The 20010-nt window shown below is 36.7% G+C and overlaps 1 pseudogene; it reads left to right on the top strand.

The window, feature by feature from the left end:
- Positions 1-219: 219 nt before the first annotated feature.
- LOC122146233 lies at positions 220-9641 on the top strand (annotated as a pseudogene).
- Positions 9642-20010: the final 10369 nt, after the last annotated feature.

The following is a 20010-nucleotide window of genomic DNA, read 5'->3' as shown; positions in this document are numbered from 1 at the left end:
CTGACTGCACATGTTATGTCTGTCAAATGGACAGAGAGAGAGGGTCTTATTACTTGTTCGTCATTTTTTTTCTTCTACCATCTGTTTTAAAACACTCAGAGTGACACAGATACACCTGTACATGTACAAGGGTTAGTTCCTCAGCTCAAACCACGTCTGCTTATTAATGAGTTCAGACTAACTTACTGTAGGACAACACCTCTGATTGATAACTCATTGGGAGACATTGGATTATAGTAAACATCAAGCAAAACATCATTAACAGGTATGTATATTTATTATAGTTTAGGTCACATGATTCACTCCTATTGATATTGTGTATATTTACTGTTATAATATTTACATTTATTTGCTATATGCAAAATGTCCATTGTATTTCTTCTAACAGTCTGCTTAGTGAGATCCTGATTTTGTTGGCTTCAAAATAGAATTTCCAGGCCCAGAAATAGAAACAGTGTGTGGTGTGTCCCTGATATTCCTTATATAAGGACCAAATGTCCCCACAAGTATAGTAATACCAGTAAATTTTCACCTTGTGGGGACACTTTTTTTTGGTCCTCAAGAGAAAAACAGCTTATAAAATCATATAGAATGGAAGGTGTTGAAAAATGAAAATCACTAAAAATGCCTGTAGTTTTGTGTGAGGGGTGGGTTTAGGTGTAGGGTGGGGGGGGAGGGGATAGAAACTACAGTTTGTACAGTATGAAGTACATATACAGTATACAGTGTGTGTGTGAGAGTGTGTGTGAGAGAAAGAGAAAGAGAGAGATAAATGGCAGAGTTGATGTTTTTGATTTGACAAAGGTTTCATGTTTCATTATGTAATGATACCATAAACGTATGCAATCTGCTGTACTTGTTTTAAAATTAATGTTGTTATATGGACAATAATAACAACATGTTCAATAATTGGTATAAAAAATTGGTACTTTGTCAAAATTAAGCTAGACTGTACTAACATCAGTTACACATTGACAAATCTGCAGAGCAGGATTTTCAAAGACTTTATATTCATCTTCAGTCACTTGTCAGACAGTAAAGTTAAACCACTTTGGTTTAGTTTTTCCCTGATAAACTTTACTATCTAAAATATCAAAGTTACCATAATTTAAATATGCACAAGTAAAAAAATTAAAAAAAATATTCCATTTGTCACTCTTAAATGTGGGGTGACAACGTTCATGGTATAAACATAAAAAAATGGAGCAAAATGTGTTGAAATTTTAAGAGGAACTTAAGATTATAAAGTTTCATGTCAAAATCACACTAAAATGTAAAATTTTAATATTTTTTGGCAACATAAAAAAGGCACACAGTACTAATCTGCATTATTTTAATGTTAACTAGCCGGTATCCTGAACTCTGGTGATGTGGGGCCATGTCAAGCAATTCACACGCGGACCTTAAACAGCTCGCCCTTTACCGCAGATCAACAACTGACAGTCATACCTAAATAAGAATTTAATTTACAATAATCAATACTACAAGTTGCTTTGATGTCGTCCTTTTTCACACCATCACTCTCACACACACACACACACACACACACACACACACACACACACACACACAGAAACACACACTCACACACACACACACACACACACACACAAGCTCAGATGATCTCCTGATATTTCCCTCATTTGGACTCAACAATAGACTTGTACAAGTGCTTCTGCATTCTGCTTATTAAGGCGATTCAGGCAGTAGCAACACACTCTATATGGTAATTTTACAAATTAGTTCAACATATGAGATTAGGTTTCATGATTCAAAGATGAATCTTGAGTTGCTTGTAAACAATGAAATGACATCATATTACAGAAAATTTAGTTGATATTTTGTATATAAAACATGCAATGAGCAAAATGCTAGACTTTTTATTTCATGGACTTTAGGTATGTTCGACTTCAGTTGTGGCTGGATTTAACAGTTTGGTGAGATTCGCCTCATGAAGTCGGAGGAAGTGTTTAAAATGGAGCACAATTGATTTGCATACTTTACAAGGAATTAGGTTCCTGTGGGCTGATGCTCAAACAGAAAAAAGGCATACATAATTTGAGGCCATGTTTGCACAGCAGAGGTGCACTGAAGCTGCATCTGAAGACACATGTATATGTATTTAGATTAGATTAGATTAAATTCAACTTTATTGTCATTGCACATGTAAGGTACAAGGCAACGAAATGTATTTACATTGGCAGTTCCAATTATATAAATAAAATGTTATTCAGTTCATGTTTTAAATATAACATTTTAAATATTAGAAATGTGAAATTATACTAGAATCATTCATTAAACCAATTCATTCAAATCAGATGATTCATTTAATGAATGGAGCAAGTGATGAAAGCCAGTGATCTTTCTACCACAAAGCTGACTTGTTACTATGAAACCACGAATATGTAAGTTTATAAGATAGTATGTAAAACATATGCTGGAGTTCTAACTGAAAACCAATATATGTGTAAAAAAAAAAGCATTTGGATAGACTACTTTTCTGAAGCATATATTAATTAAAAGGTGACTTGAATAAACTTTATTTCGTTAGTTAATTAGTTACTTAGTAAATTGTAAACACCCCTTTAATTCAAGGATCTTTAAACACTTCTCCTGGAGAGCTCCAGGTCCTGCAGACTTCAGTTCCAACCTGCTTGAACACACCGTCTGTATTTTATCAAGTCGTACCGCTGAACAACCTTTGTTAGCTTGTTCCGGTGTGTGTGTGTGTGTGATTTGGTTTGGAGCATGAAATCTGCAGGACAGTAGCTCTCCAGGAGCAGGGTTGGAGATCTGAATGAACATCAGATCAGTTTACGTGTCATGGTTGTGCAGGTGCTGAATTCTCCTGACTGACTGCAGGCTGAAGAAGCTGTATTTATGGCTCAATATGATCAGTGAGTGTCGCCACAGATATATTGTCTATCTGGAACCTTATATAAGTGCACAACTATCCAAATGCTGATTGTGTTTCGGAAGACTTGAGGACAAAGATTCGCTGGATATTCATGATAACCCTCCAGCTCCAGGACAATGTTGTAAAGGAGGATGACAACACTGTACGGTATGTCAGTCTCTGTCCTGGTATCGGTGGATCATGTACACACAGCTCACTTTCTGTCCTCCTCAGGTTTATTTTGTGTATGATGAAGAGGTGGAGGAAGAAAGAGGCCCCTCCCCTCCGGGACCCCTGAGCCTGTAATTCAGATCAATGACAGGCCACACAAGTTTAAAGACCACTACTGCAAGAAACCCAAGTTTTGTGACGTCTGTGCACGAATGATTGTCCGTAAGTTCACATTTCACACCAACATTGCCAATATAACTCTAAACACTCCCCACAACAAGAAGCCCGTTTTATGTGTGGATGTGTGTCTTCCCTATAGTGAAATATTTTTATGTATTGAATATTCTGCTGACACTATAGTCAGTAAACCCTAAGTAACAGGCTTAAAAGACCTGTGCATTAAACATGCTTACCATGTTCTGGTCATATCTTCCTGTACAAGTCTGTTTGCAAAAAGTCTTGTGTGGAATTGTAACAGCTTTACCAGAGACATTTTACATAGTTGAAATAAAACAGCCACTGTCCTAACACTGTGATGCTTTGGAAGGGGATGTGTGTTTTAGTCCCAGTGATCCTGTTGTAGTAGTTCTTCTGTCTGTGGTAGGACAGCGGGCAAGATGATGATGAAGTAGGCATTGATCTGTGTTTGTGCAGGCAGTCTAATTCAATGTGTGGAAAATAAAGTTGCATATTATGCTCATTACAAAAAAATTAAATTGGTATAATAAACTTATTTCCTTTCTACTTTCAGTCAATAATAAATTTGCCTTGCGCTGTAAAAACTGCAAGACAACATTCACCACTCGTGCCAATTCATATGTGCAGTTCCAGAGATGCTTTGGCAAAATAGTGAGACAACATTCTATATGCATTCTATTGTGATATTATGATATGATTGACAGTACAGTCCACACTCTCAGTTTCATTGTTTTTATTAATATCTTCCTTGTCAGCCTCCTGGATTTAGACGGGCATACAGCTCTCCTCTCTACGATCAAGAGATCAATAAACCTGGTGAGTATGATGTATTTAGCATGCATATTACTAGCATACTGGCTGTCATTAGTACTTATAGAGCACATTAAATGCCTTAATCTACATGACCATATTTTATACCCCTTAATCTGACCCCATACCTAAACTTAACAAATACCTTACTAATATAAGGTAAGGCAAGGTCACAATTAATATTGAGAATTGGGCCTTAAACTAAAGTGTGATAATCAAGTATGCCTATGTTTATGGCATCTTTTTCGTGTGTAATTCTGGTTTCTGTTCAGATTTCCCTTTGTTTCTTCTGATTATGTGCAACTGTTTCTTGTTAGTCTTTTCACCCTGTGTGTATATATAGCCCTTGTGGTTTCCTATGTCCCTTGTGAGGTCTTGTTCATGACTGTTGTGTATGGTGAGCCTAGTTCTGATAAAATAATGTTGATTTTTGTAGAATAAAATGCTGTTAAAATGACTGAATGATAAAATGTAAAAAAATAAATAAATAAAACTGAACACAGTTAAAATACTTGGAGAAACTGAAACTGCATGTGCATAGTTCAGCAGAACCGCACTGATCCGGTGTTTGAAACACTGAGAGTGGGTGTGATCATGGCCAATAAAGAGAGGAAGAAAGGCTCTGAGGACAAAAAGAATGTAAGTGATCCCGTTCTGCTGTCAGGAATTATCAAACATGTTCCTGAGCTCTTACTCTTATGATGAATATCATGAACATGTATCATTTCTAAGATGATGATGATGATGATGGAGGAGGAGGAAGCTCAACAAACCCGAAGGAGGATGAAGAGGTTGCTGAAGGTAAGTTAAGGCATAAGTGGCTCATTTTTGTCCTCTGTGTGGCAAAATTCCACAGGCGAAATTCAGTCATCTCATTAGGAAACCACAAGATTGGGAATTTCACGTGAGGGGTGTGTGTGAGGTGAAAAATTTCCCCATGCACGATTTCTCACCAAGTATTTTTACTTTAGCTTGAAAAATTACTCTCCCCTCTTCTCTAGTGTCTGTAAACCTGTAAAAACAAATAAATCTAATTTCACTCTGCCAAATATTCTCCCGAATTACTCCAAAATATATTTGATGCCAGTGTTAGAATGGGCCATAACTGATGGTTTAGAGAGGACACAATTGTCTTCTTATCTGTCCTTATCTCGACACCTCTTGATGGAAATACAAGAGAAGGCAAGCAGCCAGCAAGGTGTGTGAAGCAGAAAACAATCATATAAAAAGGACTTTTATTCCTCAGTCAGGGTTCTCATCCGTCTAGTCTAGGTGCCATTTTCCATGGCATAGGAGGTGATCCCAAGCAGCTTTGTAAGGCATCATGTGGGGTTAAAGTCAGGCTTCAGCCTGGCCTCCAGTGAACTCCACAGATTCTAATTCCATCATAGACATACCATTCAGCTCTTCTCCTCTAGCCTATAGTAAAATGCAGAATGTGTTTCAGGGCTGGGAAACAGGGAACTTCAAGTGAACTCAACATGAGAGTCTGGAGAGCTTGATGCCCAAATGCCATCTTTTCAACACTGCTTTTTGTAGAGTGTTGCTAACATCAGTGCACAGAAGTTAGCATTTATAAGTTTGCAGTGCGGGCAATCAGATCCCTCCAAGGCAGCAACAATCTTCCAAACAGGCAACATACATACTGAGCATATTGTCACCAACAATAAATCACATGAAAGAGGTAGACTCTTCCAGTTAGTCATAGGAATAATGGGCTGAGACAATCTAGTTACTGAAGAATCTGGCATGATGACGCAAAGCCTGTGCTTAGTAGGCTATGATGACATCTAGTTATGGGCATTGTGTACTTTTGAACGGTACCAGAAAACTGTTGACATTCTGTAGGACTTCAGAGCCATGTGACCACTGATGTGTTCTCATTGTGCCATCAACAAGCACTGAGATACTACGAAAGAGAACACTCCACCTATTGAGCCAATATATATAATCACAGGCTTAACTGCTTATTGATCTCTTTCTCCTAACAATATGAGATTGGCCTGTTAATTCTGGTATTTTGAGAGGAAGGAATAAGATAGTTTGCATTTGAATCAGTTTATACTGGCTTTATATATTCATTAATTCCAAAAAGATATTTTGAATGGGCACCGCTTTATCCTTTAGGAAAGCAAGATGGAGACAAGAAAGACAAAACAGCAGCAGATGACAAGGTAAAAGGCCTTTGCACTAGTGTTCATGCTGGGGCAAAACCAACAAACGTTTGCATTTACCTTTTAAACACTTTTAAAAGTTGCATGGACTGGTTTATCAACTTTATGCCGCCTTTATAAACTTTCTTGTTCCAACCCTGATTGTGTCCAGAATATTGAATATTATTATTTCATTATGAGTTTAAGTGTGTGTGTGGTGTGTGTGTGTGTGTGTGTGTGTGTGTGTGTGTGTGTGTGTGTGCCCTTCAGTTTGTCATGTATTTTTATGCTTGTTGTAACTTGGGTAGTTTTGGGCTGTCATAGTGGTACTTGCTAAGCCACATATCACTATCACTATTACTACTGTTCATAGTGATGGGTTGGGGTTGAAACATACCCCTAAATCCAGCACTTCAGTGCTTAACCTGTCCTACAACATTTGTGCTGTGGGCATGAAAGGTACCTCAGAATGTGTGGTTTGCTGTGGAGCGATGTGCTATTTAAGTCTTTTGCCTAGTAGGTGATGAAGTGAGTGTAAAATTCCTATAAACTCAAGCCATATCTAGAGACCACAATTTTATAAAGTCTTAACTGTGGTCAGAAAGAAAATGTTTGTCCTCATTACCATCTGCTATTTCTAGGTTAGCAAAGAAGCACATAAACTTCATTCCAGAGTACATATGGCATCTGTTCAAATTACGGTAATAGATGGCTTCCAAAAAAGAAAAGAAAATATATAGCAAACCAGTTATGTCATAGGCTGCTGATGATACACAGGGCAAATTTTTGGGGCAATGGTTGACAAACGACGGGCAACCAGGTGAAACACAGGGCCCATGACCGATCTAAAGTATCCAAATAGAAATTTGTTACCCATCCTCAATGAGAAAGTGCTCAAGCAACATTGCTTAAAAAAGATGCCCTGTAAAATTGCTCAAAAATTTGCCTTGTATCATAAGCTTTAGAAAAGTGGTTAAAAATCAGAAGCAGAAGAACTTAAAAATATGAAATCAATATTTATTTTAGTTTTTTATAATATTTTATATTTATTATATTCTGATCACAGAGTGATCACTTACACTTCAACATGTTGCAGCTGAGTCTGAAATCTGGTTCTGGCTGTAACTGGCAAATTAAACCTTCTAAACGGCTGTTGATGTTTGCAGAACAAGAAGCAGCAGCAGACGTTCAGTCAGTCTCACTATTACATGGCTCTGTATCGCTTTAAAGCCATCGAGAAAGATGACCTGGACTTCCAGTGAGTCTGTTTTCACATATTTGTTAAACTTTCAGTTTGGCCATAGCATTCATGCAGTCATAAGCATCATACGTCATTTATTTGTGTCACTTGTAAATCTGGTCAGGTGTGCTAAGTGTGTGTGTGTGTGTTTGTGTTTCAGTCCAGGAGATCGCATCACAGTGCTGGATGACTCCAATGAGGAGTGGTGGAGGGTGAGTTCTCCTGCTGGAAGACTAGAAGAAAAACATAGTGTTCTTTCTTTCATACGTTTATTAGCAATGGGGATGACTGGGAGAGATCTCAACAGAAGTCTCCTCGCCACAAAGGATTACGATATTTTATTAAGGGACACATGCAGAGCTAAATGGAGGTGGATAAAACCATGTTATGCAACTGCCAAGCAAACAGGAAAGAGGAATGAAAAGAATTTCAAAGGTCTGAGATAATGGTTGTAATCCATATTCTGGTTGGCTTGAGATTTTCAGATATAAAGTTGGATTAATAACACAGATTGGTCATATAATGCATGTATAAAATGATCATATATTAGGTTTTCACACAAAACAATATCACCTTCTGGGATAATGATGTCACATTGCTTCTTGAATGTTTCCCATCACATTCAACAGTACACATTGCATTTTACTAATGAAATTTCCAGCAAATGGTGTGCTAAAAGTTTTATGACTTAACAGTTAAGCAAAAAGGCAAGGCATACGGAAGGGCTTCTGAACAGGTGCATGCACTCATTGATTACGTGAATGCTGGATGAGCTTGCCAAATCTGAGACATATTAGAATAAAACTTTAATGTTCACTTTTTGGGAACAGTTTAAAATGATACCTTGGGATTCTCATCATTGAATCATTAAAGGGGAGTTGCTTCGAGCAGCGTGTGGAGACAAAGGACTGCTGTGGGTGATTCAGAGAGTGAGCAGGGCGAAATGCCAGGAAAGCATAGCTTATATACGTGTTAGTGATGAGGACTTGATGGGACCGAATGATTAGGCTCCATGTAAAGGAAATGTGTTTGCTTTTGCACACGAGATGAATATTGTGCCTTATGGTCAGAATAGTGCAGAATAAAGCAAAAGGGAGATTAAGATTAATGGATCGTTTAATTTACAATTATTAAGTAGTTGCTAAAAATAGAAGAATAGCTTATTCTTAAAATTGTTTACACCTTAAACTGACATAGAATAGAGGAAATAATAGAGGAGGATATGCTTTAATCTGTCTGTGTGTATGTGTGTGTGTCTCTGTGTGTGTTCTAGGGTAAGATTGGGGAGAAGACAGGATACTTGCCCATGAATTACATCATCAGGGTGCGAGCCGGTGAGAGGGTGTCATATAAAGTGACGCGCTCCTTTGTTGGAAACAGAGAGATGGGCCAGATTACCCTGAAGAAAGATCAGGTCAGGGTGTGTCTCTGTGACTGAAGAGAGATGAGCGAATGATATTGTATTGTTGTTCTCAAAGAGGAAAGCTGTTTCTTTGCTGCAGCAGGTTCATTTTTCCAATATTTTTATTGTAAAAAGTCTTTTAGCAAATCAGTGCACACAGCTGCATCCTGTTGACTTCTCGGTGCAAGCAGCTTCTCCAATTGTATAAAGGTAAAACAGAGAAATGGGCAAAGAAAAGAAAATATATATATATATGGTGAGGTGGTGAAAGAAGTTTTTACCATTTTCTGTACAATACTTAAACAGTAAATACACAAATAAATGTCAAAACAACTGAGTTTTTTTCATGTTATTTGCATGTGATTCTGTTCAGAATGTGGCAAAAATAACAGAAAATGCCTTGGAAGAAGGCTAAAGCATTCTTGGCTTAAAAAGATATGATATCATAATGTAATACAAACAAACTATACTGTAAGACAATTATCGTCTTCACATTAGTGCAGACAAGTGTGGGTGGAACCATTCGTGAAAAAGTCAAACAGTAAATGTGAAGGAGTAAATCCAAAATGTATTTAGAGGCAGTTTATTGCCTGATCACTGATTGATTGTTTAGATCTCAGCATCTATAACTGTGTCCTGGTTGTAGATTTGTGGTTGAAGAAAGGAGGAAGAGGTGAATGGATATCTGAAGGTCAGCACTGGCCGCAAACTGGGCTTCTTCCCTGCCGACCTGCTACAGGAGATCTGAATGACGGAGATTTAATCCTGAAGAAAATATAGTAAAGCAGAAGAGGAATAAATAAACAAGACATGACAAGAAAGACAAACAATATCTGACCTCACTGTCACTTTGACAGAAATATGAACGTGTGCAATATACATAGGGTCTAAATTTGACACTCACCAAGCACTATATATGAATACAAAAGATCTTTACTCAGAATAAAGTAAAAAACAAAGTTGCTCACACCCACTGAGCAGCAGTCATTTTATAGAAAACGTAACACACAAATCCACACTGCAAAAATAATAGTCTAATCCTAACTGAGTGACAATAACTGATCTGATCACAATGCTATATTTTATTTAGAAAAGGTTTTAATTGTGGCAATACTAACATTGACTCAGTAAGTGAGCAAAAACTAAATCATGGAGACTGGCTAATCTCAGATGCCAGTGGTTTTTTAACCCTGTTCTTGGAGCAAACATTTTACATTTCTACTTAGAAACGAGTTGAAAACCACTGTCATAGGTTATATGATTAAATGACACAACAAAATGATCTGCTTCTGTTGCTCCTTCTGATGAATATTTTTGACAGTTTTAGTAATTTCTGTGAGGGCAAATCTCAACGCTACACCATACAATGACCTTCTAGAGAACTGTGACCTTTGTCGGAACAGCTTGGGCAACAGACTTTTCTGCATTAGCATAAGTTCCTCTAAACAAAGTGAGTGACTAATGAAATGCTTTACTGAGGTGTGAAAAGAACTTGAGTGCTGAGCCCTGCTGAACACCTTTGAGTCAGTCTGGAATGAAAATGACCCTCCTAAAGCGGCAAAGATGGAAGTACACATTTACCTGAAATTGTGTTACATAGCACTGGAATTGATGGAATAGGCAGCCCTCTCAATTATATTATTTCATTGCTCTGAATATCTGGAAGTAATTGGCATATATGGGTGGGTGAAACTGCTTTTAACGCATTTTAAGGTCCCCATAAAGGACAAATGGGATCATTGATTCAAATTCTGTAAATATACCTGGCTCAAGCTAAATTGCTGAATTTGGCAAATAATAGGTATGTCCTTGTTCAGTTTGTGAACCAGTGTTTTTGGGGTGTGTATCAAGGAGGCGTACAGTGCAGTGTCTATTCATTAGCATTTCCTTTCATCTCAATGACAGGTGCTCAACTGGACACAATCATAAATGTTATGTGATTTATCAATTTAAGAATGAAACATAAAAACAAATCTATTATAATTTTAGTCTAGCTCTCAGAAAAGAAATAAATAGAAATTACAGTTGTGTATTATAATAGATGTAGAATGATATTCCTTGCAAATGGTAAAAATGATCTTTTAAATAATACAACCTGATTAGCCATTTGGTTATCGTAGGCGAGTGTGCATAAAAATATGCACCAAAATGTTAGTAAGAAAGGAAATGTAAAGTTTTCATTTCTTCATAATGACAATGTATCTTTCCTGTCAATAAAAACCTAAAATACAATTGAGGAGTCAAAAAATAAATACATTTAGATTTAATTTTTTTTTTTTTTTTTTTGCCTTTATTGTGATAGGACAGCATGATGACAGGCACTCGAAGTGGAAAGAGAGAAAGGGGGACGGGATCGGCAAAGGTCCACGAGCTTGACTCGAACTCGGGATGCCCAAAGTACAGCTGTGCAAAGGCGGCCCGTGCTGCATCGGCACTGACACCAATATTGCAATTTTTTACTCAAATTTGTCACCATGTCAGAAACAAGTGAATGACACAAAATTTAAATTTTAATGTTTCATTATACCTTTTCTTTTATAATTTTTGGCTCTTTAAAATGTAGTATTAGTTTATACACTTAGTATAACACATAGTATAAATAAAAACTGAAGTGCTGCATTGATCAGATGCCAGCTAACAAAAAAAGGCTGTAGCGTTGTAGGGTTCCCCTCGACGTTGTGCATACGCTCGTGAAGATGTCCTCCAGCCGTTCACAGGGACAGTTATCAGGACGTCGAAGCTGGCCATTCGTTGATGGCTTAAAGTCCTCTGAATGTCACATTTTATTTTACTTCTTGAATCTCAAAAACCAAAATAGTTTTGGACAAAAGTAGGCTCCTAATTTTATGTTTGAACATTGTAAATAAAAAACAAAAATTAAAATTTCAATTATGGAAGTTAGTCGGCAGCGCTCTGCACAGGACTTGCTCGAGGAAGAGTGTTCTCCAAAGAAGTCGTGTTTTTGATTTGAGGGAAAGATTAAGCCTTGTTTAGCTTCCCATAGAACCCAGCGTTACTTAACAGTGGATGCAGTTTTTATATTCCGGGACCAGCAACGGAGTTTTGCACGTGTGCGTTTTGTTCATTTCAGTTAAAGTTTTTTTTATAAACAAGGCCCAGTTCACCGCTTGATTTGCACATTCTTTGAAATACGGAAAGAATGGAGCAGCCCCAACGAATAAACGATCCTTCACCCCAGTTATGAGTCGGAACTTGCGGGCACGGTAAAGTAATAGATTCAAACAAGTTATTTCGTGTCTTTTGGTAAACGGCGTCGTAAGGGCTCCAGGACTGCTTTAGCTCCGCCCAGAGCATGCCTCCAGATCTTAGGCTGTTTTTTCGAAGAGAAATGTAAGGCTGTATCTTTCTTTATAAACTGCTAAAACTAAAGACTTAAAACTAAAGACTCTGTGGCGATACAAAGGAAGCAAAAACAGAAACACGCCGCAACAGAAACATGCATGCTCAACAACACAAACAAAAACCGAAAACGTGCCCTGCAAATACTCACAACACAACAAATACAGAAACGCAAGTACAGACCACAACGGGAGAACCCCTACAATTTCAAAATTACCTCAACAAACAAAAATTTAACCATGTTCTTTTTATATTGATTTACCATTTGTATTCACAGTTGTACAGATACCATGGTTTTCACTATAGCAACCATTTTTTGTTTTTTTTTACTTTTTTTTTCATACTAAATGTTATTTCCTATTACTAATTGTAATAGTATAAACATTGTTATTTTTGTAAGGGAAGTTTTAAGTAGTTTAGCCAGCTACATGGCTTTCACAATTACAGTACATTTTGTTTTGTCTTTCACTTTACTTGCTAATAAAACATATAATAATAAAAAAAAACTAGTAATCGTAAATCAGATGTTAAATAACAAAAAAAAATTTTCACCTACTTCAAGCAATAATTCCCGCCATTGTTGCATTCACCTTTGGCTGTTCCCTAAAACATTTTCTGATTTGGTCTGTGCCTATGTGCAGCACATTTCTTTATTTGCGTTGTCGTTTGTGTGGAGCATTAGTCAGGGTTTTGCCACCCCGGCCCTTGAAAATACCGGAATTGCACCCGTATTTAAGGGTTAAACTAAAGATAAGAGTCCCATATCAGATCATAGACCGGGAGACGCGGCATTTACAAGGGGCAACACATATGTGAATCAAACCAATCAGAGTTTGCACTGGGGGGGGTGTTATAATACGTAAATAGCATTCACATGAACATCAATTGCATGATGCAATTCTTAGAGAAGCTCATGTGCGTGTGATTTTGGCCTCTTTATTTCCAAGATCGATGTAGGGCTCCAGAACACTGCGTTTTTAACGACCGTTTAACACTCATCGCAGCAAAACCATCGAGGAGCTCAACGTTTAGCCCTTTCTGAAAACAAAAGAGTCTCCCAGAGTAGGGTCGAATGGTAAAGTTTATTCCATTGGTCTGTTCCTGTACTACTGATGAACGCGCAGTGTTGCAGAGAGGCATTTCAGTCGTTCACTGTGGACCGTCTGACGTAAAGGGCAGAGGTAACCTAAAAATTAGATGAAAAATTTTTTGGTATCGCTTACACAACCCCTAATTGGCTTTCCAAACCATGTAATAAATTCTTTCTTTCTCTTGTGAACATAAAACAAGATACTTTTAAGAATGTATCCAAAGAGTTTTTTTCTGTTCCCCAAGGACTGAGTATTATGTTTTCTCTATTGTGGGAAGTTACTGAGGATCCAGCATCGTGTTTTACTGAACAACATTATTAAGAGTATCCTCTTTTGTGTTCAAGCAGAAGAAATTGCACTTAATATAGGTTTAACAAAAAATGGGAAGAACAAGATTTCCAGCACCGCTCCTTTTAACCATGTCCAAGTCTGCCATTCTACCATCACCTGACATAAGGATCGTCCGCCTGTGCTGGAATGAATCTTCAGCCAGGTCTCTTTAATGACAGCCATGAAATGCAGTGAAACTGGTTTTTTTTGGGATTAAGTTAATTTTCATGGCAAAGAAGGACTATGCAATTCAATCTGATCACTCTTCATAACATTCTGGAGTATATGCAAATTGCTATTATAAAAACTTAAGCAGCAACTTTTACAATTTCCAATATTTATAGTAATTCTCAAAACTTTTGGCCACGACTGGTACGTCTGTTGACATCCAGAATTATTGATGAAATGTGTTTTTTGTTGAAAGTTTACATACTGGAGCATGTTTTCTCCTCATGGTTATCATGGTATCACACAAAAAGGTTCAAATCAAATTCCAATTTATTTTCCACTTTCCTTTTGTAAAGAAAGAGTATTTAAACTGTTAATATAAAACGCTTCCCTCTGTAGTAAATTTTTATTGATGGTCCACCACCCCTTCTGGGTATTTTTTTACTTTTTCAATACCTAAATATTGGAAGTCCAACGAATTATGTTAAAAAGCATAGAAAAGAGCGGCAATAGGGTTATTTTGGTATTTTACCTCTATGTGTTCTGCAATATTCGTTTTAATAAACAACATTTTATTTTACCTATATATGCCAAACCATTTAATAATTATATTTATTTAATAAAATATAAATATATTATATTTTATATAATATTTTAGGTAAAATATATATCACAGGTGTGACTAGATAGTTGACTTTTAGAAATTCAAATAAAATTTTTAGAGATGTCACCTTTTTGAAAAAAAAACTTGCAATGTCGTACTTCATTTTAAAAGTTTGTTGTTTAATCACCTCTCAGTTTTGTTGTAAAAAGACTGATTTTCAAGTTGTCGATAAATTTTTTATGATCATAGTACTTAGCATCCACAAAAAGAATTCCCATGAGGACTCAGAATCAAAAGGATTTAACAACCTTGGGTTTAAACAATCCCTGCATTTTGTGAGACTTATGGTGTGAAATCACTACAAATGCATCATTTGATCAAAGAAATCAGTGAACAGCTGACTGTGGTCCTGCGGTGAGACTACTACCGTGACAGTTTTGAAAAGACTATTGTTGATGAGGATAAATTAAAAGTATATCATTGCTGAATGTGAACAGCTACAAAAAACAACTGGAAATCAAACAGGTGAATAAGAAAAAGTTTCACAAAGATGCTGAGATGGCTAACAAACTTAGAGGGAGTTACTCGAAAAAAATCACTTGGGTAAGATCCGTCCACAGTTAGCGCATTCCTCAGAAGGTCCTTGAATCAGAACCCCTGACATTGTAAACAAAGACAAACCTTTTTTAGAGGCTTGTAAACAGTCAAAGGGTAATGATACGGACTCTGAGTACTGTAGCCTGTTTTTTAGCTCAACAAGGGCTCACATAGTGTGATCTCACTCGTTCTCACCCCATTCTGTGAACAAACACCCACGATCCTCCTAAAAAAGAAAGTCCTGCAGAGATGGGTGAGAAGTAAGAGATCACCAATATGGGACCGTATTCACAAAACTCTTTACCATTGTAATTGTCAAAATGTAGTGATTCAGACCTTTAAGTAAATCGTAATCCTTCTGACTGTCTCCAGAACACGTGCCGTTAAAGCCCTTTCATTGTGGTCACCAGCGCAAGCAAACCATCGAGGAGCTCACCTGTTTGAGCCCTCTAACACAAGGAGTCTCCAGAGTAGGGGCTGAATGGGAAAGTTATCCTCATCCATGGTCTGTCCTGTTTACCTACTGATGAACGCGCAGTTTGCAGAGAGGCATTTCAGTCAGTTTCACGGTGACTGTCTGACTCAAAGGGGATAGTTAACCTAAAAATTTGATGAAAATTTGTTACAAAATCCAGCTTACACACCCATAAAGTTGTTCTTTTTGAACCTGTAGTCCCTCATTTCTTCTTTCTGTATGAACATAAAAAAGAGTGTCACTTTTGTAAGAACAACCTGGGTAAATTATGACATAATTCCTCATCTTTGGGTGAACCATACCTCAAAAATTTATCCCATCCAGGTAACAGCTGCAGAACTAGATTCTTTTAAGACTAATACTGAGCAATAATTACAAATAATCAAATGGACATACAAAACAGGTTGATATATCCCGTCCGTCCGTCCAGACCCGTGATCTGAACATCCATTGACAGCCAGAATTAGTCGATTAATGACACTGAGAAATTATGTCCCATCAGACCAAATGTCCACTGACAGCCAGAACTAGTTGAGAACAGACATTTCATACTGACTATAATCTAAGCGTCCATTGACATCTAAAATTGAGTCGATAAATGGCGTGAATAGAGATGTCCAATCTGAATCACAATCCTAAGCGTCCACTGACAGCCAACTGCCAGTTGAGAAGAGCGTTCATACTGGCGGCTATAATCTGCTCGATCTGTTGACGCCAAATTAGTTAATGAATAACTTGAATAAAAAAGTCCAATCTGTCCACAATCCTAAGCGTGCACTGACAGCCATAATTGAGTAGAACAGGCGTTCCTGGCGGCTATAATCTATCACGTCTGTTGGCATCAGAATTATTAGATGAATGGCCGTGAATAAGATGTCTAATTTGGCCACAATCTAGCGTCCGTTGACATCAGATTTAGTCAAAAATGACAGAAAATATGTTAAGGCCTGTCCAGAGGAAATGTCAACAAATCAAAAAAAAAGACAGTGTGGTGGCAGAAGAGACAGGCATTGGCTAAAGGCTGATTTTTTGTATGAGAAGAAAACTTCCAACAAAACACAAAAACATTAACTGCAACCATTGTCATTGTCAGAACATTACAACCATACTCAGTCCAGACTTATTTCCTGAAGTCTTTCAATCCAGATTAAATGATGCCAAGTCCTTAAAACACAGCCACTGTTCTTATAAGCTTTTAAGTTTTGGAGAACTCAATAGACTCAAAATACCACATTTTTCTGTTTGTATGTTTAAATCTTAAAAAGAGGAAGTTGCATTTAGAAAGAAATTTACATTTTATGAATGTTTGAATTTAATATAACAGAAAAATAAGATTTATGGAAATAAATCACTTTTCTTTTCCACATTCATGAAATACAAAATTACATTTCTAAATGTAAATTCAAGTTAGGATTCTGCATAACATTTGATAAAATCACAAATGTCACACGCAAAATCCTCTACTGTTTTAGAAAGAGCAGTTCCAAAATAAATGCAAAAGTAGTCTCAGGTTTCTACTGAACAGAAAAGAAGAAGGTAATACCATTCTTAAGTCTTTTTAAGAGAGCACTTACTCTGGGTAAAACCTATGAATTAACTTAATTTCTCTCTAATTTTGTAAAGTATATTTGTGGGTAGTGTCAGGCTTTTTTTCCACGGGAATGTCACTTACAAAGAATCATTCCAATAAGAGAGAATTAGGCTATGGCATAGAAACAGACTCCTCGAAACAAGAATAAGTTGTCTTATTGTTTTTTGTTTTAGATGAAGAATGGATTTTTTTTTTTTTACCTGCTAGAGAAATGCCTTACACTGAGTCACTGAGCAACAAAGTAGATGAAAATAGATGTTTCTAAAACTGTAATGTGTTAACTCTCCTTGTGCACTGCATCATCACGATTGCAAACTCTTTTTGAGTAACAGGCGTTCCATGCTTTACCAAGAACTCAGAATAATTACAAAATTGAATTATTTTGATTGTGAAAATTTGAGATACAAAAATAATTCCAGTACTAACTTAATTATCAAAAGAAAGAGATTTATGTTTACATACAGTAGGGTCCCTTATTATTTCAAATTATATAAGAGTAGAGGTGTAAAATTGTGTTTTAAAGATTAGAGATGATGACATTTGCCCCTCGAAAAAGTGATAATTTGTGAGGATTTTCTCATTTATGTTATAATAGAAAATTTAAACCCCTATTTTGGAAAAAAAATAACATTGAGGGATCAGATTCCAGATAGAGTGTGGTGTAAGTTTCTTTATCCATATTGGCTTATTTTAAGGTGTTGTTTAAAGGTAGGTAAAAATCAAGAGTTTTAAACCCCTACTAAATGGTGTTACAGATTTTCTACGACAAAATGGCTGAAGGCTGCATTTGTGTTTCTGCATCAAATCAATGGCGGTACTCCCATAAAGCCCTCTGCAGACCCCCTCCCCCAATTCCGCGCCGTAGCTTCAGCGTCGCACCTCAAAAGCCATGTAGTAACCCTATAACTGCGTGTCAGTAGCCATGAGCCACAAGGACTTGGTCAGCCTCATCGCTGCCATGTTACGATGTAGTCAGTGTTAAAGCAGCCTACTGTAGGGAGTAGCAGTCATTGACTTTGCAAATAAACTCAGACATATTTTGGTTACAATAACATGGTTATTCCGTTATGTAATATGCAGTAACATTTTGAAATTAGCACATGGCCAGCAAGCAGTTTTTTGGGGGCCAGTTTTTTAAAGTTTGCTTGCATAAACTGGCTGACAGACACCTTTTACCGATAACCTCCATGCTTATCACCCCTAGCATTATCATTTCAAAGAGTCCTGGCATGCAGAGTGAAGGCAGCGGTAGCTGCGTGGCATTGGCTAGCTAGCTAAGTGTGTCCATATATGCATCTTGGCTATATATAAGCGGTTTTTTGTCGCCTTATCACATATGTACATTGCATTTAACCTTCTCTACGCGTGAATTTAACTATTTTGGTCACCTTGCTCTATAAAGCTTTCACTTTAGGCCAGTTCAGTCAGCATGTGGGGAAAGCGGTAGCGGGATGATGACTTTACTGATTTTTATGATGATCTCCTGAGAGGTATGGAGGATACAGGCAGGTTGGCACAAATAAATAGATCTAGATGACATAGTCCCTCAAACTCAAGGCAAGGAATAAACCAAATAACTGTCATCAATAATGCGATCTAGGCTATATGAAAGAGCCAACGTAGCAGTTAAAAGCCACATGATTTTTTAGGAACTGGTAGGGAATATAAGCTGGGGACAAAGGCAGATGGTGACACACTTGTAAAATGTCAGCCTTTTAATTTTTAAATTACATTTGTCAATTTATTTTATAGCCTATATATATGTGTTTGTTGTTGTTTGTTTTGTTTCTAAAATTACGTGTATGCTGCTTAGTAAAAATTATATTAAAAATTGATAAAGCATAGATGTTTTTTTGGATAAGAGTATTTTTTTACTTCGGTTTTGCCCATTAAAGGAGGTGTAATTGCGGAGAAAGCTTACTGCCTTCCAGTTTCAAATGTTCTGTGATATCTCTCCCCTGAAAAAGCAGTTCTACCTTTATAGTATTGATAAAATAATAGGGACTGGGTCAAGTATTTTTAACTTTTATAACATGTATGCATACTGGATTTTTATATAATGTTCAAACATGCCGAGATACAAGTTTCTCCAGTTCTGTAGACGGAAGGATATGTGAGATCGCGCGGCATGCTCCGCGTCGCACTTTCAAGGGAAGGCTATCTTTTTGTCTTGTGCTAGCTGTCTCGTGTTGCACTTAACGCCCCCATCAAAAGGACTTTGTAAGTATGTTATAATATTGGTAATACTAATGGTGAGTGATTCCCTAAATGTTATTATAAAGTTTTTCTATGGCAAGCCGTTTTAACGACTATAGCCATTTAAACCCCGACTAAGTGATCTATTACTTTTCATGCTAATAGTAGCATTCTGCACTTAATTTTAGATCTATTTAATTAAGTACTAGTACTTATTCATTGGCTACTAGTGCCTTATTCTTTTGCTTAGCTATGACTATAGTCAGAACAGCCTCTGTATGAGAGTTCAATTAAAAATCTTACTAGTAAAATAAATGATATCTTACCTAGTAACATTTGGAATAAATACTGAGTATCTAATAAATAGGTACTAGTATCCTATTGATTAAGTACTAAAGTAGCGAGTTAAGGTACTAGTATCACAATTAATAGGCTGGTATATAAGGGAATGAAAGTACTAGTATCTAATGTGAATAGAGTACTAGTATCTATTGAATAGGAAATTACTAGTATCTACTGAACCAGTACTAGTAAGCTAATGTATATAAGTACCTAAGTATATATTTAATAGGTAGTAGTATCTATTTAATAGGTACTAGTATTTCAGTATTATCTTGAGTACTAGTATTTATTAAATAAATACTAGCAGTATGTAGTAATAGAGTGCTAGTATCTAAAATAGAGTACTACTAGTACCTAATGATTAATGAACTGCCTCAGTTTTCAGC

This window comes from Cyprinus carpio, chromosome A9, assembly GCF_018340385.1.
Source record: "Cyprinus carpio isolate SPL01 chromosome A9, ASM1834038v1, whole genome shotgun sequence".
NCBI lineage: Eukaryota > Metazoa > Chordata > Actinopteri > Cypriniformes > Cyprinidae > Cyprinus > Cyprinus carpio.
This window is presented reverse-complemented; position numbering and strand designations above follow the sequence as displayed.